Raw genomic sequence first — 23391 nt, 5'->3', positions numbered from 1 at the left:
GTACAAGCCAGGGACAATGGTATGAGATTAACCTGGATATTGTCTCCATTCCATCTATCTCACTAGCATGGCTTTTTGAGTTTAGCTAAAAGCACTTTCCACCAACGCACTATCTTTGTGCTGTATTGATATTTACAAACCAATACTGTGATCTACTCAGGGAAAATTCCACCCTGAGTTTCTGAGATTGCAAAGGAGGTCATGACCATCCCTCCTCCTCAAAGTCTCCTTGGAATCTCGAGAGCAGAGGACAGGATGACTGAAACGATTTCAGTCTTGGTGATCTGAGTTCCACTTGGAAATGAAGCTACTGTGCTCTGCGGCTGAGACAAGGCAGCAGGCATATCCTGGCTCTATCTACATGAGGAGCCGAGGTGGATAAGAGGAGGAGGTCTCTGCAAGCCCCTCAGAAGCAGCACACACATGTGTGTGATACACATACCATGCTCATGCTCACACCTACTATCTTGGAGTCCAGTTTTTTATGTCATCTTCTGTTGTCCTGAGCACCAAGATAACCTCTTACATAAATAACTGGAAACCCTTTGGTATCATCTGAAGCTACATGCTGTCAGCACAAGTCACAAATGGCACGGTCTCTCCCTATGCAGTTTCTTGGCTCAGGTTGAAAGCAATAATCATCCTGTCTTCACTGGCTGTCATCCCCCTCCTGACTCCTCCCTGTGAAGTCTTAGATGTTCCCACACTGGATTTCTTCTTTCTCTTCCCTCAGAACCTTCGAGTTAATATTAATCTCACTCCAAGCCCCTAACCCTACACCCTGACCTGATCATCTTCTCAGGCCCCTTTCCCACACACCCTGTTTCAGACATGAAGGCCTTTAAAAAACTATTATCTGTCCTCACTAACATCATCCCTACTTCAGTGAGAATTCCCCGGATTCCTTTTATACAGGAAGAGCTGGCTCCTGGCATTTATAACTCTAGAGTCAAAAGGGCTTGGAATGAGAAATATGTGGACTCCTCCCACTCTGTGTCTCAATCCCTGGTGTTTTCTTAAACATTGAATCTTTACCAGGAAGGAGTAGAAATTTAGGAAGAATAGCGAGTAAAAATGAAGACTAGCAAGTGTGTGTGTGTGTGTGTGTGTGTGTGTGTGTGTGTGTGTGTGTACATGAGTGTAAATGGATGTGTAGCTGTGTGTGGATTTACATATGTGTGGAGACTAGAAGTCAACCACAGGTGTTGTCTTCTAAAATGGATCTTCACTAGGATCTGAGGCTCAATTAGGTTAGACTAACTGCTCCCTGAGATCCATCTCCCCAGTCCTGGGACTAGAAGCATGTGCCACCATGTCAGCTTTCTGTGTGAGTGAGTGCTAGGGTGCAAACCTGGGTCCTCATGCTTGCTTCACTAACTGAGCTTTTTTTTTTTTTTTTTTTTTTTCCCCAGCACCAGGACAGGGCTTTGTGTGTGTGTGTGTGTGTGTGTGTGTGTGTGTGTGTGTGTGTGTGTGTGTTGAACAACAAAATGAAATAAGAGACAAAAGTGCTGATGTTTATCTAGGGCAGAGGAAATGGATGGGAGGTGAGAATTGCCTGCACCAGGGTCTCCCACATGACCTTGAAGGTTGGACTCATTCTACCAACAGTGTGCCTGGAACAGACCTGTCCTCACCTCAAACCTGGGATGAAGTTTGCTCTTTTCTTTAGAGGAGTGTGCCACTCAAGACAGAAGTGTCTCCCTGGGTGGCTGTTGCTGTTTTCTCTGCCCACTTCTGAACACTCCTCGCCTTAAATGTGCCCTCTCTTCCTGATAAACATCTTCAAGGAGAGTGGACCAGGTGGATTGCTTTCATCTGTTTGGAATTTAATGCTAAATGAGATGCTTAACTCCAAGGCCACCTTCATAATCTAGTGTGTGCATTACAAGGGCTTATCACACATTTTATAGCCTGAGCCGTGCCAGACTTAAGTGTCAGGAGATAACAGCCTCTAAACATATCAATTGCCTTCAAGAACCAGGAGGGGGCCTCAGGGCAAAGGTGGCTGGGTAACAGATGGCCTTGTACTCACCCCACCTCCTGCCATTAACCCCACTTCTCTCCCTTTTGTTACTGTAACTCTCCAGTAACCTCCTATCTTCTAAGGAATAAAGAACAGAAAAGTATCTGTGGTCGCATTTACTGGAAGCATCTGTGTTCCTGTCAATCTAACAAAGCCAGCCAACACTGCCCCATGTCCTTCCTCTGTGTGGCATCATTCTACTTGCTCCTTGCCTCTTGACTTTGAACTAGGCAAGACTTGGTGTCCTAAATTTCCAAGGTGTGAATGAATATTCTGTAACTTTAGAGTATACACTCAATTTGGCATGTAATGGTAGTAAAGAAATTCATTCATCATTTATGACTTCATTTGTTTTGCTCATGTGAGATTTACTGAGCGACTTGTATATGACAGGGACTTAATATTATTATAACAATGAGTGTGACAGGCCAATGCCTTGTCCATATGAAAGTCACATCCTAAACCAGGTGTGGTAGCAGATGCCTGTAATTCTAGTACTTGAGAAGCCGAGACTTTGGCTGTGGAACAAGATGCTGTCTATAATAACCAAAACCACCACCAACAATAACAACAAAGTCAATAGAGGGAAGAAAAAACAAATTGCCGGATTATGTGGCACACAGCACTTTTAACTCCAGTTCCCTAGGGTCTGAGACAGGAGGATTACAGAAGTTCAAGCAAACCTAGGCCATAGCTTGGCTACACAATGAGATCCTATCTCAAAAACAAAAAATTAAATTAAATACTTAGTCTGTTATATAGAGTTTTGTTCTAGTGAGAAAATTAAAGATAGAAAGTATTTAAAAAAGCTAGGATCTCCAAGGACCCATCCCCCCCTTAAAAGGTATCTCTAAAGCTTACTATTTAGAACTGTCTTTATTATGGTATAATTTATGTGCTGTAAAATTCACACACGTGAATTATACATGTTAGTGACATACATACATATATATATATATATCACAAGTCATGAGCTTTTGACCAGGTTTACAGTACAGGTATTATGTGGGGCAGGACTCAGAACCAATCAGAAAGGGCTTGGTTACCCCATAGCCTATATGCACTATATTACCAGTAGTTGGTAGTCATCTTACCTGGCACGTTTGTTTTGTAGCATCCAGGGCCCAGCACTGAGTACGACAAACCATTGTCCTCTCTCCCTCAGTAACCTGTATAACACTTTCCAGTACTATGGGAACTAGCCAGAAGGGAAGAGGCTTTCTAGTCAGTTCCAGCTTGATTTCTCTGTTGTGTCTTCAACCCTGGGTATAATCATCTAGTTATGATAGGCAACCAAGAGCAATGGCAACAGTGTGTGGTTTGGGGGGGTCACCTCTGAGGTCCCCCAAACCAACAACTCACAAGGAAGTATCTCATATCTAGCACTGAGATTTTCATTGATAACTCACGTCTTCTTGGGGAACACATTGCTTACCACACAGGGTACCTTTGTTCAAACTCCTTAAAAAGTAATTGTATTTTTCAGTTAGTTTACGAAGTAGTGGGTTTCCGTAAGGATTTTTCATATATCCCTAACTTTGGTTAATCCAACCCGAGCCCCCATCTCTTTCTTCTCTTGTTCCTAATTAATAAGAATTAGTTTTTCTATTCACATATTGGCACCTTTCTCTTTAATTAATTAACATGTTGTAATTACTGGAACATACAGTTTGTTTGATTTTAAAATCTTTGAAGTGTCACATTTGGTCCATCATAGAACCAGTTTCTTCTGAGTTCATTTTTTTCACTTGAGACTACCCTTTCCCAGTTTGTTTATTTATTGGCATGTCTCAGGATTTATGGCTGAATTCTGGACATTGCGTATGCTAGCGGGAGCTGTAGGTTGGCACTTCTCAGTAGAACGTCCTGACAGCTCATGTCTCCTCTTCACAAATTTTACACTGGCTGTTCATTTTTTCATGTTCTGTTAGACTTACTGTTATTCTTTTGTTTAAAAAGAAGAAAAGAGAAATGCTGAGACATGAGACATAAGACTATAAGTTTATTATAAGGCCCGGCAGAATGGGGAGACTAAGAAGAGGAACAGGGTAAATGGCTGACCGCCATGGCCGGTCGCCATAGAGAGACAGAGAGAGCGCACAGAGCGCGGGACAGAGGAACAGAGGAACAGAGCGGTCCTCTGCACCTGCGTGCAGACTTAGTTCCCATGGAACCTTGGGCTGACCAGGGTATTGCCTGAGTGGATTCCACCAGGTAACAGGGGCAGGCCAGCATAATGCCTGAACCTTTCATTCCCACCTCTACTTATTATTAAAAAAAGGTGGGGTGTTTAGACATGGCAGGTTAAGGAATAAGGGCGTCGAATTCTTAAGACTGCTTCCTGCTGACGTGGGGGGCGTTGACCATCTTTGGGGGACCCGAGAAGGTTGGGGTGCTGCCATGTCCTGGGGAAGCTGGTTGTTTCATTGTAGTCCAGGCTGTATGGAACTCCCTGGTGCCTCTTAGACCTGGCAAGATGTTGACAGAGCAGAGGACAAGGTTAAGTTTAGAAAAAAAATTTTTTCTTAGGTCCTGTCACTTGAGGGGAAGATTGTAAGATGAGGGAGGGGTTCCCGAGGAGTCCCAAGATGAGTGAAGGGAATTTGGGACCGGGGAAAGGTTGAATATTACCTGGAGTGAATCTGACCTGTTTGGATCTGATTCGGCTCCCTGGAACTTACAAGAATCCTTAGAGTTTGTGGAAACATAAGTATTAGACACATTAGCAGCATATTCATGTTAGAAGCAACTTGGCTAAAAGCATTATCATTTTAAAACAGACAGATTTTTTTTTTTAGGACAATGGAAAGCATCTTAATCTTGACCTTGTAGTTATGATCATATAGTGGTATTGGTGAACTTTATTATGAAAAGTAACATGAGAAATAGAGAAGTCAGGAGCATATTTTATCCTTTTTTAATGTCTCAACTCATTTTATCATCATTTAAGCCTTTTTATCCTCAGGCCTTCGTAACTACATTCTCAGACTTTTATACATCTTAGACTTTCCTATCTTTACATAGATAAACCCTAAAATACCTGTTACTGGAATCTGTTTTGCTTTAAACTGTCAAGACTACCAGTCGTCAAAAGCATCAGAGTTCTTGAGAAGGATAAGATTTTACCTGAATCAATGATTAAAGAATAACAGAGACTTGCCAGCAGGCTATATGGACAGCCATCCCCAAGGTCCTCCATCCATAGTAGTGGGCTGCAGGACACCTGCCTTCTTGCTGATAACTTGTGACCTGTGGATTACAGACTTTGGGAAGACTCGCCTACCGTTGGCCCAAGTAACGCCAGGAAAGTCGATTCCGTTGTCCTCTTGTCCATGGTCTGGAATACTTTGTACCAGTTGAGGTGAAGGGCAGGGTTGCTCAGTAACTAGCGTTGTCACTGACTCGAGATGAAGCTTCTTCAGTGCCCATCAGTCTTCTCGGAGGAAATGGGGTGGGGCCAGCAGCTGGCCTATCTCTCTGTTATAAAAAGCTTTTTAACAAAACATTTTATATGCCATATTCTCTAGATCTCTGAGCATTTGAGGGCTGTCTGTTTAGTATCTTAGCAGTTAAGTTTGCCTTTAGTTAGAGAAAAATCCCTTTTTTTAATAAAAGCTGTACCTTTGTAAATGGCTTATAGGATAGACTGAGTGGTATAAATATTTTGTTAATTTGAAATAGATCTTTATGATTTTAAACTTTCATCATCATTTAAAGATGAGTTAAATTTAAGTTGTATAGACTTAGCTTATATTTTAAGTATAGTTAAATTAGACCTTTATGACTTTAAATGTTTACCATCATTTAAAGATATATGAGACTTAACAGTTTAATTTAAGTTGTATATAGAGTTAGATAAGTATAAAATTAAATTACAGGTACAAAGACAAGTGGGACTGGATAACAGTAAAGGGGGAACCAGGATGTAATCTCTGATCCATACATTGTAGCAAACAGACAGGAGAGTTAAAGAGACAGGGTAGACTTAAACAGAGGGCCCTGGAAAGGCATAGTATTTAGTAAACAAGCCATGAACAACAGAGCCAGTGAAAGAAGAAATCATAGACAAAAATAAAATAAAAAGCAAAAAGATCTGGCAGAAATCAAAAATCTGGTAGACAGGTTTGCTGGCATAGGCCACTGGAGCTGTGCATGCCTACAGGTAGGTCACATGACCAAAACGTCGTAAATGGGCAGGGGCCTATCTTTTAAAGGGGTCCTCTGCACCTGCGTGCAGACTTAGTTCCCATGGAACCTTGGGCTGACCAGGGTATTGCCTGAGTGGATTCCACCAGGTAACAGGGGCAGGCCAGCATAATGCCTAACCTTTCACTTACCGATTTCTGTATGTGTGCATGTGTGCACCACAAATAAGTTATGGACTTGATTTTTCAGGTGTTGGTTCCCTCCTTCTACTTATAGATCCTGAGGATAGAACTTGGCAGCAAGCACCCTTACCCACTGAGCCATCTTGCTGGTTCTGGTTTCCATTTTCTCAAAGCTATTTTGTGTTGTTTGTCTTGAAAGTTCATGGGGATAGGCTGGTGTAACACTAGTAACCCTATCGCAGACAGAAGTCTGAGGACACTCCTTTTTCGTAGTGGTATGCAAGGTATGAAAGATCTTTGCAGGAAAATGGTTTCAAACAGAGAGAGTGTCATTGGGGAGGGTTGGGGGTGGAGGCAGGCTTGGTCCCTTAGGAGCAGGGAAACGGTAGGGAATAGACTAAGCAAAAACAATAACTTTAAATATGCAAAGAACAGCCAAAATTGTCCTAGATGCCACACTAAAAGTATTATTTCCTTGTCTCTTTTCAAAATCAAATGGATAGAAATATATTGTCACTTGCTATTTCTAAACAGCTTTTTTTACACCCTACTTTATATATCATATTTCCCTCTTGTACCAAGGGAATTTGTAAAACTTGCTTTCCAAGTGGTGTGCTATATTTATTTAGCTGACCTAGGGAACAAATGTGAAGAGAGCAAAGGGACAGTGCATAGCTAAAGGCTGCCGTTAGTTGGATGACAGATGACTGGGTGAAGGACAAACTATGACATTCAGAGACTAAACACTTGTCCCTAAGGTGCTTTTGCTTGTGCAGTGCACGACTGGCTAACCCATCCAGTGGACATAGATGACGATGGGTGAAGACAGGTCATGTAGAGTCTCAACAATGGTGACAATAACCACTGTTTGGAGCATGCCGGCATAGCCCCAAGCCCCAAACCTGCCAGAGCATTCATTAAAGTGGATAATGTGGCCCATAATGAAATCCTCAAAGGATGCCGTAGGTGAGGCAAAAGCGCCACTAAACACAGCTGCAGGCTGCCAAAATCCCCAGCCTCGCTGATGAGCAATCTGGGGAGACGCAAGTAGAGACTTTGTGCTCAGTATGGATGGAAAAGTTCTCCAGGCTGTGGAAGCCTGGCCACCTGCCGAGATCTGCACCTGCTGTCTTCCCCACATCCTGGGAGGGCATGCTGGTTTTCCCTCCAGGTCCCTCTATCTCTCTCCATAGTGAAAGAAGCCGCTGAGAAGTGACGTTTTCCGATGCAAGCATTGATACCTGTGTGGCACATAAGTCCATCAGAGATGAATAATGAAACTTAGTCATTTCTAAAACATCTAAAGGCATTGTTAGGGGAGGTGTTAGGAAATACACTGACTAATTAATCGGGCCCTTCACATTAGGTTTGGTCTGGTTTCCATTGCCCAATGCAGCTTTCCTTTGCCCTCAAGCCTCTTTAGAAGCAGATTGGAGTCGAAACACGAGTTGTCTGGGTTATTGTTGCTTTAAGATGAGGTCTCAGGTAACCTATGCTGGCTTCAAACTTGCTCTGTAGTTGTGGATGGGCTTGAACTTGTCAACCCCAGCCTCTACCTCTCCGGTGCTGGGATTACAGTTGTGCACCACCACATCAGGCTCACACATAGATTTTGGGTGGCACTCTACAGAGTGAGTGCCAGGATAGGTTCCAAAGCTACATGAGAAACCCTGTCTCAAACAAACAAACAAACAACAACAATAAAAAAACAATTGCCATTCAGTACCCTTCTATAAGATGGCATTTTCATAGAATTTATACACACCCTTCTGGGTAGTCTAAATCGTCTCAAATTACTCTTACTACTTAATACAATGCAAGTGTGTGTACAACAGTTGCTACAACCGTGCTGGTTAGGGAATGGTGACAAGAGAGAAGTCAGGACACAGTCAGCACCCATGCGGTACATTTTCAGAAAAAATTCCACCCATAGTTGATTAAATCAAAGGATGTGTAACCCCAGTCAAGAAGGGTAGACAGAGCTGTTATGAGGGGACTGTTTATTCTTCCAAACAGAAATTAAGATTTGTGCCCTTGTTGCACAGCCCCCTCCAAAGACCTTCACAATCTGCTGAAATGCCATACCCTCCTGAAGGCAAGCATCTACTTATTATAGGTTGTGTGCCTGGCTCAGGGGTACTAAAAGCATAGCACCTGGGCCCTGGCCTCGGAGACCTCATAGTTTAGTAGGGGAGTCGGTTTAAACAAGGTGTAAGACGTGCTCCAGTCAAGTTCGTCACAGACTTGGACAAATGTTGAGGGTGGTTTCTCAGAGAAGAGATGCATGGTTTTAAAAGAAAGAAACGGCATGGCAAGGGTGTGGCATTATATGAAAATCTGGATATAACTCAGTGTTAGGGGACAGAGACACACAGAGAAACAGAAAGGCAGATAGACAGACAAAGAGACACACACAGAGAGAAAGACAGAGAGAGAGACAAAAAGACAGAGACAAAGAGACACAGAGAGAGCAGGAGGAAGAGGGGTTCCCTGTGTCATCACTCATTGTACCCCACACACTTATAGCCTTTTTAATCTCTGAGTTGGAAGTCCGACCGGAAACCAGCCCTTCCATCTCCTAACATGTAGGTAACAGGACTTACATCTCTGTGTGGAAACAAGATCAAAGGCAGTTCACAGATCTCACTGACATTCCCTCTTAGGAAAAAACACACATTCAACAGACTGTGACATAGTGGCCACCGATATCAAATGGTTTTTGTTTTTGGCGTTTACATCTTTCATCCTAAGGGCTCATGAAAGACAGTCCACTTCTGGTTCTTACTTGAGCCAATGACTAAGCTTTTCACGTATGTCAACCTAACAACCAGCCATTACACCCAAAGACTTAGAGCCGAGCAGCTGCAAACCAGCTATTACTGCATTTGAACTGAAACTCCGTCCCACCCAGCACAGCCCCCTCCCCAGCCCATGTGCCTGGGCTTGCCAATGCCATAGGAAAAAAGCCTCTGCTACCCAGGGGTGTGTCATGTTTGCCTGCCTGTTTCAACAGCAATAGGTAGAAGATCTTAGGTCAAACACCATTACATTTCAGCCTCACCCAGGAGGTCCAGCCACCCCTTATTGTATAGAAGAGCGACCACGTGAAATGAACCCACTGACTTAGTTCAGACCAGCCTGGTGTCCCACGAGGAGACTGGGGAGGCAGAAGCCAGCAAATCTCTTTGAGTTTGAGGCCAGCCTGGTCTACAGAGCTAGCACCAGGACAAAGAAACCTTGTCTCAGAAAAAAAAATAAAAGTTTCTAAGTTGTACATTCCAGTCACCATCACACTGGATGATTAAGTAATGATTAAATAATGACTTATATGTCCATACCCTCCCCCAAACAAAACCCACCCTAAACTGCATTGACTACACCAAAGCCACCAGTCCTCAAAGCTCAGATGCACCCCACACTACAGGATGGCAGCTGTCTCCCTTCCTAGCCTTGTTGCAGACTGAGAGTCCCAGGTCACTGTTGCCACCTAGCCTTGTGACAGAGGATTGGACTCCATTTCACTACTTCAGGAAAATTCAAAATTCCAGGCATGATTTCTATTCATTGCACATGGCCTTATTACTAACATAACCTCCCCACCCCCAAATCAGTAAATGTAGTTATTAGTAGGTGTAAGGCCACCTGCGTTTGTCTTTCCCTGTCCTGAATTACTTTTCTACCCTCCCCACCTGACTTGTCCTTGCCATGTGGTGACTTGAGGGTTTGGAAATTCCCTCACCAACTATTTTCTCACCCCTGCACCAATCACAACTTTGTCTTTCTGAGGAGGGGGGAGGAAAACTATCTCTTTTTTTTTTTTCTTTTTTTTTATTTGAATTAGAAACAAGCTTGATTTACATGACAATCCCAGTTCCCTTCTCCCTCCCTTCCTCCCCTATCCCCCAACTAAAACCCTACCTATCCCATACCCTTTCTTCTAATCTAAACCTAACTTAACCTTTCTGCTCCCTCATGGCCTCTGCATCCTTCTTCTTCTTCCCTTCTCGTTCTCATAGCTCCCTTTGCCCTCATCCCATGCTCTCAATTTGCTCAGGGGATCGTGAGGAAAACTATCTTTTGAGAGGCTCTCATACCTTACTCCTTCATCTCAATCTCCATGTAGTCCTCATGATTTATACCAATCACTCAAATCAGTGTTCCCAGGAGCTCCAATGTGAGATGCACAGAAAACACCTATGAGGGAAATGTTGGGATTTGGTTCAGTTTGTGGCTTAGTGTTCTTTCTCCATTTCTGGAAACATGGGTAGATGTGGCTCCCCAGTGTGATTAGGGATTTCTCCTTGAAAATCTTTGTTCATAGTATCTTCACACAAATCCATCTATAAAGGTTAGTGTAACACCTGTCTATCTGATGGATTGGGGAAATACTAGTTTACCAAGGAGACACCAGCAAAACCCAGAATAGCCTGGAGAATAACTCAGTACTAAAGTACTTTGCCGAAGACACATACCAGACCCTAGGTTACACCCTCAGCATCAAGGGCATACCAGACCCTAGGCTACATCCTCAGCATCAAGAGTATAACAATAGGCTTTGGTGCACCTACCTGATCCTTTATGAATAATAAAAGAAAGAAATGGGATTTACATATCAGGAGGCACCATAATATTTCAGTGTTTAAGAACCTGGCCTGAGAGCTACAGGCAGACAGAAAGGATAGGAAGCACATCCCCTTTGTTTCTGTTTCCCTTTCGATTTCATAGACATGTGCCTGAAAAATAATAATGTTGGAATTTTTACTTCTGTTCTTAGAAGAATTTGTACAATTGATGTAAGCACAAATCGTCTTTTGCCTCTAGAGCACATCTTCAGCTCCTCTAGTCTATTCTAGATACTCGCCCCCGACTTTGTGGTAGTTTATCTCTGTTGTCAATTTCACTGGATTACAATCACCTAGGAGACACACATCTTGGGGTGTGTGTGTGTGTGTGTGTGTGTGTGAGAGAGAGAGAGAGAGAGAGAGAGAGAGAGAGAGAGAGAGAGAGACTGTTTCCAAAGAGGATTAGCTTAGGAGGGAAGCACCCTGATGTAACTGTCCCCTAGCCTGTGGGGGAGTGACAGTCATCTATTTCCTGAGTATGGACAGTTCTTCCCCATCAAGAAGGACTGTACCCTCAAACTTGGAGCTAGAGTCAGTTCTCCAGCCTGCCTTTTGCTCAATCTCATAAGATCCAATCATTGACTTCAAGTTCTCAGTGCTCTCTGCTCTGGTCAAAATAGCTTTCTGATCCATTAACTGTATTGATGAAGCAACTACTGTTTATGAGTCAAAGTCCTTCTCTCTTCCAAAATTAATGTTATATCAACATGGACAAAAGTCTTACCTATAGAAGTAGTATACAATTGCCAGATTTCAATTATAAATGAGAGGAATAGCTGACCAGAGGCAGGTTATCTCCATGTGATTGTGTCTTATATAGACTTTCACTGTCTGACAGAATAGCTACTAGCCATATGCCATGATTAGGATTTCATGAACTAAAATTACAAAAATTAAAACCCAGTTTTTCAATCAGATTGGCCATATTGGACAAAGTTGGTAGCCATATATCTAGTGCCTACCATACTGATAAGCATAGTCAGTGAACATTTCTTATGTCAGAGAGAGTTCTGCTAGGCAGCGTATATAGAGACAATGACCTTCTTGGCATAGGTAGAAACCAGCCATACCTCTTAACTCTGGTACAGGGTTTCTCAGCTTTGCCTTTAGACGGTTTGAACTAGCTCCTTCTTGCTCATAGGAGGCTTCCATGTGTACTGTAGGACATTCAGAAGCACACTTGGCATCTGTCCTCTTGCAGGCTAGTAGTGCACAATCCTCCCAGTTTCTGCTATCAGAAAATGTCTCCAAATCCCCAAGGGGGCAAGACTGACCCCAGCTGAGAAACTATGCTAAGCTGGCAGAAGCCATGGAGGCCAAAGAGAGCTTAACAAACATGCTTACCAGCAAGATGAGTTCAGATTTGTGAACACTAAGAGGTAGAGACACTGCAGAGGGTATTATGAGCACTCTTAGAATGTAACATATGAGAAGAATTTAAGAATTACATTTATAGCCAGAAAGGTATTTTTCCCTTGACTTTGGGATTTTCTTGATCCCAAAATGTCATGTATGTCAAAGCCCCAAGAAAATGTAGGGAACATTGTAAAGGTAGCTTAAAAAACAAAAGGCCCAAGGGACAAGATTGCAGGGTGAGTCAACTTATTCCAGTGAAGGTGAAGGGTCCTGCCCTCTGCGTCACTCTGAGATTTCCACCCTAGTGTGTTAAGCTCCCATCTCCCCAAATGGCCATTTGCGTGCTAAATGGCCATTACTGCCTCATCGAAACATGACAGCTATAAATTTTAATCCCAGGCTGTGTCTCTCTTCCCAGGAACAGAGTCATAAAAATGTTTACCCTTACATGGGTCTTTGACATGTGCTGGGCCACGTTTGCATGTTTGTCCCTGGGCCCTCCTGAGAGCTTAGCACTTCTCCCTGACCCAGGCATGGTTTTATGGGCTATGCATTCCTCTCAATCATGATGTCATACATGTATCTCGCCATGGGATTCTGAAGCAAGGCATTGGGAAGACTTAAAAGTCTTTAAACAGGCAAATGGTTTTCATTATTTAAGATTTTTAAGGAAATCAGGTTCTGAAATATTTATGGTCAGAGCCCCCTTTGTGGTTCCTTGCTGACCTCTTTCAGGAGTCATCTTGTAGCAAAGGAAAGCCCTTGGCCTGCTTCCCATGGGACCATTAACTCACAACAGAGCTGAACTAACCATGGCGTGGGAAGACTGCAAAAAAGCTTTTTTGCCATATACTCCTAGCTGAAATGAATGGAACTGAAGCCAGAACAGGGCCAATTAAAGAAGTTGAAGGCCCACCCTGGCAATGGCATGACTGCATCATGGGTTTAACTCGTGTTCTTCTGCTTTGGGGGATGATGGCAATGATCTCATGAGAAAATAAGACAATGATTCAGCAATTGTGATGACACTGAGATAAAAGAGAAGCCACCCCACAACGTATTGCATGTACGTGAGCCTGCGGTGGAATGGGTTTCTGGATGACTTCTGTGATGATGTTGACTTAGTCCTTTTATCAGAGTTGTGGAAGCCAACACCCTCCACTGTCTACCACATACAGCATCATACCAAGTTGTCTAGTATAATCCAAACCAGTGTAGCACGGCCAAATAGTTCTTTCTATGGAACAATTGAAGGCAATTCTTAGATTTTGTTTTTTTCATAGAAGGTGCCTTTGACATTTTTGAGTAGGCTAAGTCTTCATTATAAGGGTTTCACTGAGCAGAAGCTGCCAAGTGGTGTCCTTGTCACAGCACCCCACACATAATTTCCCAACACACTGGGTGGACAGCACATCACAAAGTTTATTGCCCTAGAAACTAGAATGTTAATGCAAGTCATGGGACATTTAGCAATAGGCATGTCCTTTTCTTTTTCTGCTCTCTGCTTTCTGCTTTCCTAAATCTGTGGAGGTGCCCCTCCAGGCTGCTCATTTCTTGGCCCCAGAGTGAGATCATATGGGCGGAAGAGAGGAGGCGAGAATGAGCAGTTGCACAGATATTCCATTCCTGCTTCCTGTTCATATCCTGATGCGAATACACCCTAAGAATTTCCCCAGGGGTGGGGCAAGAAGCCTTACATAGGAGGGAAATATCCCCAAGGCAAAAGCTCTCTCTGCCTCCACAGGCATCTTATCCAGGTGCTTCTGCCTGCTCCCTGGCTCTCTTTCATTTTCTAGCACCTCTCTATGTCTGTATGTCACAGAGGGAGAAGGTGACCAAAGACGTTAGAACTGGGTTTGGATTAAAGGAGCAGCATCCATTAATGTTGGTTTCAACATCAAAACTTGGAGGCCTATTGGTCAGAAATGTACTGGGAAGGATCTTAAAACTGCCAACACCTTCCAAAATAATAGCAAAACTATTAGATTTACTTTAATAAAAGATACCAGTTATATCAAAATGCCAGGTTTTCTGTGTTAGCTTGGTTTGGACTGGTTTTTTTTTTTTTTTTCCTAAAATTGCAACAGCATCGGGCATTGCTGGTCATTTAAAGCTGACCAAAGGCTCTGATTAACAGAACGTCTACTTGTGATGTCACCCAGCCTTAGTTGACGTGATTATTTTGAAACACAGAGACTATGTGAAGACATTGGAATGAGGTCCTTGATGACAGAAAATCTGGGGAAACTTCAGTTTTTCTTCAAAAGGCGGAGGACCAGCAACACTGACTGGCTTGCTGGAGGTCATGCAAGCCATGTCCTGGGACTGCCGTGACCAGGATTAGTCCCCACTAGACCCTGTTGCTTGGCATAATTATCAATACTAATCTTTGTCGTTCTAGAAGGAGTTCTAGTTTGGAGAAAATGTGTGATGTCACATTATCTAAAGCACAAGTCTTCCTAACGGTGGATTCATCACTTTTCCCATTACACAACTCTGCCTCATCTCTCTTTTTTGTGGTTCTCAAAATGGTTCCTCTTGTCTGAATCCATCTGTTATATGTTTGCAAATTAGTCATTCGCAAAGTTTGGGTGGCTGTTAGTGACACTCCAAACCCACACTTCCCTAACCATGGGTCCTTTTGTTCTTGGGAGGATGAGGAAACAAGATACCAGAGGGGTGGGATCAACCAGGCACCAGGCAAATCCACAGCCTTGACCACACCTTAGACAGCCATCCCTTTGCTCCCCAGTTCTCAGTGACAGGCTGTGACAAGCAGACAGTAGGGAAGGTGGCACATTCTTATGTTCTTGTTTGTTTAAATGCACACAGAATTGGAAAAGAAATGCACTATAAAATCCCACCCATTAGGCTCTGAAAGTCCCTTATGTCCAGATGACTCAATATGAAACTCATAGACTGGTAATACTTTGAAATCCTCTGTGAACAATAAAAGCTAAGCATGAGAAAGGAAGGGTGTCGAGCGCGCGCGCGCGCGCGCGCGCGCACACACACACACACACACACAAGAAAGCTAGAAAGGAAGGAAAAAATATCCTTTTCTCATCTGCCTAAAGGAGTGGAAGACACCAGTACCCTGAATCTGTCTATTAATACCAGCCTTATGAATTTTCTATGTGTAATGTAAGTTGGTGGAGTCCCTGTAATCATGAGCTAGGAGGAACCAGCTGTGGGCTGGGAGGACCCACAGCTGTGCACACAACCGACTCATGCCAGTGCTCTAGTGCGTGAAGCAGACCTTTTGATAACAGGGTCCATCCGACGTGGGAGCAACTTATTAAAATGAAAACCCATTCTATGTAGAATTGGGAGATAAAAATGGATCTTTTGTAGCCTAAGGGAGTTGGTAATGCTATTTAATTAAAAGGGTGTTGTACAGATGAGTCTCTTCCTAATGAGTGCTCTGACAGCCTTGGAAATAACTACTCAACAAACATTATTTAATCCAGGAACAACAACACAGTCTCTGCTGCCAACAAACCTGGGTTTGACTGGGTTCTACTAACAGGGATGAGGTGAGCTCTTGAGTGAACTTCTAAACCTCCTTCAGCTTTACTGCTCCAACTGCACAATGAAGACATTGGCCCCTAGTAGATGTCACTAAGTTGTTAGGAAAGGGGTAGGTGATAGGTAGTATGTATAAAGTGCTCGGCATAAAGCCCAGCTCATAAACCATTGTTATTATTATTTAAACAACCAAACTCTTTTGAGATTATTGCACAAGACAATGGGGCCTCACCGATGAGTGAGGCAAAAGGTCTGTCTGGAAGGTCTTGTATCCCAGGGGAATCAACTGATAAACATACAGATATTTGGGGATTCTAAAGTAGACTAAGGTAGAAAAGATGAGTTTTTAGATAATAATTTATTGATTTATTTACTGATTAACTTAAACATTGCCTATTTGCAAAGCATGATTTCACTTGCTGCCTAAAACAGTGACCTGGAGAAATAGCTGAAACAATGGATCATTGATCCTTTTTTTTTTTTTTTTTTTTTTTTTTTTTTAGAGACAGAGTTTCTCTGTGGCTTTGGAGACTGTCCTGGAACTCACTCTGAAGACCAGGCTGGCCTCGAACTCACAGAGACCCACCTGCCTCTGCCTCCAGAGTGCTGGGATTAAAGACGTGTGCCACCAACGCCCAACCTGGGTCATTGATCTTAACTTGCTACCTTAACCATGAACACTTCTGTAAAATCTCACTTGCTTGCCCATCCACCTTGAGTTTTAAAGTATAAAATGAGAATGCAGACAGGACCCAAGATTGAAGTCTTTCAGCTGTCCTGGCTCCATCCACGGGGCCTCTTCTCTTCCACTCTCACTGGCATTAGAGTGATTAGTCTGGAAGGATTCCCACAACATTCTAGGCAAAGAGAGAAGAGAAACAGTGTTTCCATGACAGACTTTTCTTAGCTATTGCTATATATTTGACTTTGAAGTTTGGATAAAATCCTTGCATACAGAGGATAAAAGGTCCTAAGGTCGCTTGTATTGAGTGACCTTTACCTAAGTGGGTGGAAAAGGGGAGTTCTGGTGGGGAGTGAATCTGGTTGTTTAGAAGTACAGGTGAGAGGGGATCCATCAGGGAAGGAGCCTGAGAAGATACGCAGCAAGCAGTTACAGAGGCGGTTTGGGGCCAATTCACAGGAAATGTAAAGCCAAAGCAGGCCACATCCCAGGCTGTCCTGGTGAGAGACTCAGGTACTTACACCTCCACATCTGTTTCCCATTGGTTTAGTGTTTCTCCCAGGGAACATCAGCTCTTGGGCATCTTCTAGGGCCTTGGCAAGGTGGGATCTCAGAGTCTTTCAGCAAAGATACACAGGTTCTCTCATTGTTTGTCACCAATAGTTAACCATATAGATGTGCCAACACAACATGAAAATCGGGTGCCTTTTGCCAAAGGTACAAAAATATGTTCCTATTAATATAAATGTTTCTTCCTTTTGCCCACAGTATTCTGACTTGCCATGTGTTTTTTTTTAATTACTTGTAATTTAATGCCACTCTAAGTAAAAGAAAATTCAAAAATTTCAATTGTTAGCATGAACCTTCCCTTTCATTTCTACAGTATCAGCTCAAATGCAAACAAAGAGAATTGAACCCATATGCTAAGTGGCCAAAAATACATGATTTGCATATTCCATTCTAACTGGAACAATGGAAACCTCTCAGAACCAAGTCAACTGCTTTTGCTTTGCTTCTTTTGTTTTTAATTGAAAAATCATACAATATATTCTGATCACAGTTTCCCCTCCCCCATCTCCTCCCAGATCCTCCCCACCCATCCAGCTCCATGCCATCTCCCTCCCTCCCCCACCCCTCTCAAACAAACAGGTAATAAAAAATTAAATGACTTCTTGGTCTAAATAAGTAAGTGCTACTGACATTCTCTGCCACTGGCTTCTCATGAGAGGAAAAATTAACAGCAAAGCATGTGAGTTCCCCTTTGTGTCTTCATTTCCATAGCTATCTCTTGACAAAGGCAGGCAGTAAAATGAATGAGGTTAGGCTCCCTACCAACCTGAGTGCTAGAAAGCCACTGGCTTCCCTTGCTGGGTAAGTTTTCATCTCATCATGGATTGGAAAGTGCCACCTCCTGGGGCAACCAGCCTCTGTTTCCTTTCACAGTGCATGTGCTCTCTAAGTAAGGTAGCAAGGAAGTACAGGTATACACATTGTACATGCCTCCTTCTCTTTCACATGTTGCATTGGCTTTTTTCTAAAAAAGCTTTTTTGTTAAAAACAAAAACAAAAACAAAAAGAACAAACAAACTTATGCTCGTGTGTGTGTGTGTGTGTGTGTGTGTGTGTGTGTGTGTGTGTGTGTGCGTGGTCTACATTTATGTCAGTGCACCATGTGCTTGCCTGGTGCTCACAGAGGCCAGAGGACGGTGACCCTAGAACTAGAACTGTAGATGGTGATGATGGTGTGTGCTAAGAATCAAACCTGTATCCTTTGGAAGAGCAACCAGTGCTCCTAATTGCAGAGCCATTTTTCTACCCCCCCCCCAATAAGACTGGTTTTTTTGGGGGGAGGGGGTTCGAGACAGGGTTTCTCTGTGGCTTTGGAGGCTGTCCTGGAACTAGCTTTTGTAGACCAGGCTGGTCTTGAACTCACAGAGATCCCCTGCCTCTGCCTCCTGAGTGCTGGGATTAAAGGCATGTGCCACCACCACCACAACCACCCAGCTCCAAATAAGACTTTTAATATGATGGCAGATATCCTCAAGCCCACTAAGGGCCCTATGTAACACAATAGCACAGATGGCCTACCTCAGGGCTTTGCCCACAGGAAGGAAGGAAGGATGCATGGGAACAGGAAAGAGGTGATGGGGTGTGGGAGGTGCATTGTGAGGAGCACTAGCAGCCAACCACCGTTCACATGGAGGGGTGGGTACAGTAGGCGTCTGGGCAGCCAATGGCATTGATTGCCAGAGGGGAACAGCACCCCCAAATACAGGTCATCCCAGTAGAAAGGACTCACACAGAGGCGGGGGTGGGGGTGGGTCAAAGTGAATAAAGGGGTAGAGAAGTGACTTAGTTAATGCTCTACCCTGGAGATTCCAGGGGACATTGATAAAATGGAGATGAAGAGCATGAGAAAGAATCAAATTTGCTGAGACCAAAAGTGTTTCAGATTTTTGTACTTTTTGACTTATTTGTATATACTTATGTAAGGAGGTATCCCTCTGGAGGTGGACCCAAGACCAGATAGCACATTCATGAAACACAGAAGAGAAACTTACAGTGTGGGATTATCAGCCCTCAAGTTTCCAGATTAGGGTTATTTTGGACTTTGTGTTCACATGAGAGATGTTTCTCCTGGACTGGCCAGTGATCAGCAGCAATCCAGAGCCATTTGGATATATTTGCAGGCACTGAGGACTTTCTGTCACATCCCCCAAACTCCTGAGGTGTGCTGGCATGGATGTTGGTCTTCAAAGTGTCAACCCTGCTAGACAACTCTGCCCACCCATTTCCTTTTCCCTGCTCTACCCTTGGTAAGAAACCAAAATAAATTCCAAGAATAAAGCAGGCTCCTTCCTCCCCTATGGAGAGTCTCATCACTGCTTTCCCCAAGTTTTCATTATGCAAACAGGCAGGAAACAGGCTACCTGGACAGTAGTTAATGGAAGGCCACCAGCTCACCAGTCACCAAGACCCACTGTGTTTCTGTGAGGTCATGCAATACAGCCATTAAAGTCTGTCATAGGGAATGTTTCACCATTGGATGATTCTGTCCAACATTGGCTGTGGACAAGTCTTTGGTGGTAACTCAGAACGGGCTTTCTCAGCCTCTCAGCCCTGCCAACATATTGGGTAAGATAACTGTTGAGAGGCACTATCCCAAGTACTTCAAGCAGATTATCTACCATTCTTGGCCTCTGTACTGATTGGGTATTTGTTTGTATTTGTTTTTGTGTTTTTCCAACTCAACACAAGCTAGAGTCATCTGGAAAGAAGGAACCTCAACCTAGAAAATGTCTCAATCACATTAGCCAGTAGGCAAGCCTGTGGGGCATTTTCTTGATTGATGTGGTGGGGTCCCACCCATTGTGGGTGGTGCCACCCCTGGGCAGCAGTCCTGGGTGCTATCAGAAAGCAAACTGAGTGAGCCTTGAAAAGTGAGCCTGCAAGCAGTGACCTCCATGGTCTCTCCTTCAGTTCCTGCCTCTAGGTTTCTGCCCTGCTTGAATTCCTGCCCTAACTTCCCTCGATAATAGACTATGAAGAGAATAAGTCAAATAATCCCCTTCTCAAGGTGGTTTTGGCCACCGTCTTTACCACAGCAATAGAAAGAAAACCAGAACAGCATCTACCTACTGGCTGCCAATGGCTATCTTTAGTTCATTGCAATACAGTCAAGTCACTGAACATTGCCAATGTCACCCTATGTGAAATTCACAGACATAGATGAGGACCCCAGTGCTTTCTACAGTAGCCAGTGTCTGCCTTCTGAAAGTGTCCCTTTATCACCTATAGCTCCCAGTCCCCAATCCTGGATACACTGATGAGGCTTTAGTAGGAAATAAATCTACTACTTAGTGGAAAGTTTCCTTGCTCTGGGCCCACACAAAAAGAGTTTCGTCAACATCTAAAATCACACACCCACACCCACAACCCCCCCCCCACACACACACACACTATTCTAGTTACTGTTCTATTGTTGTGAAGAGATACCATGACCAAGACAACTCTTTAAAAGAAAGGATTTAATTGGGGACTTGCTTTCAGTTTCAGAGAATGAGTCCATTGATATGGTGCTGGAGTAAAGGCTGAGAACTACATGCTAATCCACAGACTGAGAGAGACACTGGCCTTGGCAGAGACTTTTGAAACCTCTAAGTGACACACTTCCTCCAACTAGGCCACACCTTCTAATTCTTCTAATCCTTTCAATTAGTGCTACTCCCTGGTGAGCAAGCATTCAGATGTATGAGTTTATGGGAGCCACTCTTACCATTCTTGTTCAAACCAACACACACACACACACACACACACACACACACACACACACACACACACACACACACACACTTAAACCCCACAAAGGTTTTTGTTAGCATACCATCTCTTTTCTAACTCTCTAGAGTGTGTATGTTAATATTTGGCAATAGTTTGATATTCATCAGCCTTATCACGTGTCCTGTATCATTTAATTCTCATGGAGAAAAAAATCACTCCAATTAAGTGGTCTGTCCATTTTTACAGATGGGAAATGAGATTGGGAATTAATACATTACTTGTCCAATATCACCGAGGTATAAATGGATTTGAACCTGGATTTTTATTCTTCTAAGTTTTATTTTATATGTATGGGTATTTTATCTACATTTATGTCTGTGTACCACGTGCATGCCTGGTACCCATGGAGGAAGAAGAAGGCATCAGAGTACCTGAGCTGGAGTTAGTTGTGACCTGAGGATTGAACCAGGGTCCTCTGGAAAAGCAACCAGTACACAGTACTGCTGAGGCACCTCTCCAGCCTTTGGAAGTTGAATTTTTTTAGCTGCCAATCTAAGACTCTTTCCCTTTTACTGGCAGTTCTGAAGTTGAATGCATGAGAGTCATCTAAGGATTCATTTTGGGCACAGTGCATGTTCCCAGGTCTTACTCCCAGATACTGGGTCAGCAAGGGAAGAACAACCCCTAAGAATCAGGACATCAGCACACCCATCCCTGGACTCTGGTGCAGGTAGTCTGTAGAGGTTATAGAGGGATCCCTGAACTGCATTCCACTACATAATACGATGATTCTTGAGGAGCCACGGGCAAACAGGGATGGGGGAAGGGGAGATTGGAAAGGCCAGGAACACTCTGGCCATGTGGAGTTGAAGAAGGCATTGGTACTCCCCTTTCTCCTTCATCCTGTCATTCTCAGTCAAATGTCTGACAGTGCCAATACCACGCCCAAAATTCTCCTCCCAAAGGGATGCCTCTTGGTTTCTCCTGCTCTTATGCAACCAAGCACATACGCTCAGCTGGCTGATTCTCCAGCAGGAACTCGGCTCCCTGACAGTTACTCCCAAGGCTCTTTCTTTGGCTTAATTTTGTTACTGGACACAGCCCCATAGTAATGCATTTATCCCAATATGCTTTAAGAAATCTTTGGCCTTCCATAGAGACTTTCCCTAAAATCCTGACTCCTGTTTGGAGTCCAAAAACCCTGGATGAGCCTCAAAGTTGGATGCCTGCTCTAGTCATTTTTGCTTTTAAGTAGTAAGTCAAAGCCAAAGGTGTAAGACACCCTGCAGCAATGTACCTTCCCAGGAAGAACATTAGGACCCAATAGCAGTGCTTGGAGCTCATTAAAATTCAGTGGATCATTTAGGGACTCTCTCTCTCTCTCAAGGTTTAGATCTAGCCAAAGAGAAAAGAATGTGCAAGGGAGGTTTATGTTTCAAACTCCAGACCTCCCAAATCCCCCAAGAGACATAAAAGAAAACCTACAGATAAAACCCTTTGCTCATTGTACCCACCACTTGTTTGCAAGCAATTGTGTGTCTGACCTGCAATGCTCCCCAGGGTCATGGCACTTTTAAATGGGCACCTGTAATGCGACACACCCAGGCTTTCACCCACCCAGCTTGCTGGGAGTCCGATGTCTCTGACTTAAAGATTGCATCGCTCTTCTTTCTCCAGCCCAGCCATTGCTGCTGGTGACTGGCTCTCATTCCGTGAGGTGCAGCTTCCGGGACAGGTCTGTTGCCACTCCTGTGACCCAGATTTGAGCACAGCTGCTGTCCTTAATTGTTCTTCCACGAGTTCACCATTTCCAGAAAGCCAATTCCTGTTCACAGCTGTGTCATTGACCCAGCCGGGCCGTTCAGATGAAAGACAGACTGTTGACTCACTCTGAGCTAGAGCCCTGGTGCCTGAGGTTCTGAAGAGACAATCCCATCGTCTGTGGTGTCTGCATGTCTCCTCTGTCCCTGGGAGGTAGGGTGTTGGGAACTAAGTTCTTTGTCATTATGCCACTGGTTGTTGATTTATAATCAGAGCTTGCTGTGTGTGTAATGTGGACTCCGTCTATCTTGGGGGCACACTTTCCAAGAAGTCTTTGAAGGTTTAAGATTTTCCTGCCTCCACTTCCTGCTGCTCCTCTTTTTCTCTTACCCCTCTGCTCTCATGCTGCAGATCAAACCCAGAGCCTGGCATGTGCTAGACAAGCAGTTTTCTTCTTCAACCAAGAGGGAAGCCTGAGACACTGTAGAGCCATAACGTGTACGTGAAATCTCTGCAGGACAGGTGAAGAGCTGTCTGTGTGGCCTGGCTCACTCTCTTTCAGTAGGTCACAGGTCATCTGGGCAGGCCACTTCATAACCAGAGAGCTGGCTTCATCATGCCCCTCTCCTCCCTGTTCACATGGCCATCCTGACAGCCTTCCAGATACCCTGATGTCCGAGAGGAACAGCTTGAGACACATTCTGCTTATTAGATTTCCAGACCCAATGAATTACACTATAATTCTGTATTTTTGAGCCATGGGAACAGAAAGATAAAATCTAGTGACACAACTGCATATTCTCTGCC

Source organism: Cricetulus griseus, chromosome 3 (genome assembly GCF_003668045.3).
Source record: "Cricetulus griseus strain 17A/GY chromosome 3, alternate assembly CriGri-PICRH-1.0, whole genome shotgun sequence".
Lineage (NCBI taxonomy): Eukaryota > Metazoa > Chordata > Mammalia > Rodentia > Cricetidae > Cricetulus > Cricetulus griseus.
Note: the sequence above shows the minus strand (reverse complement) of the source record.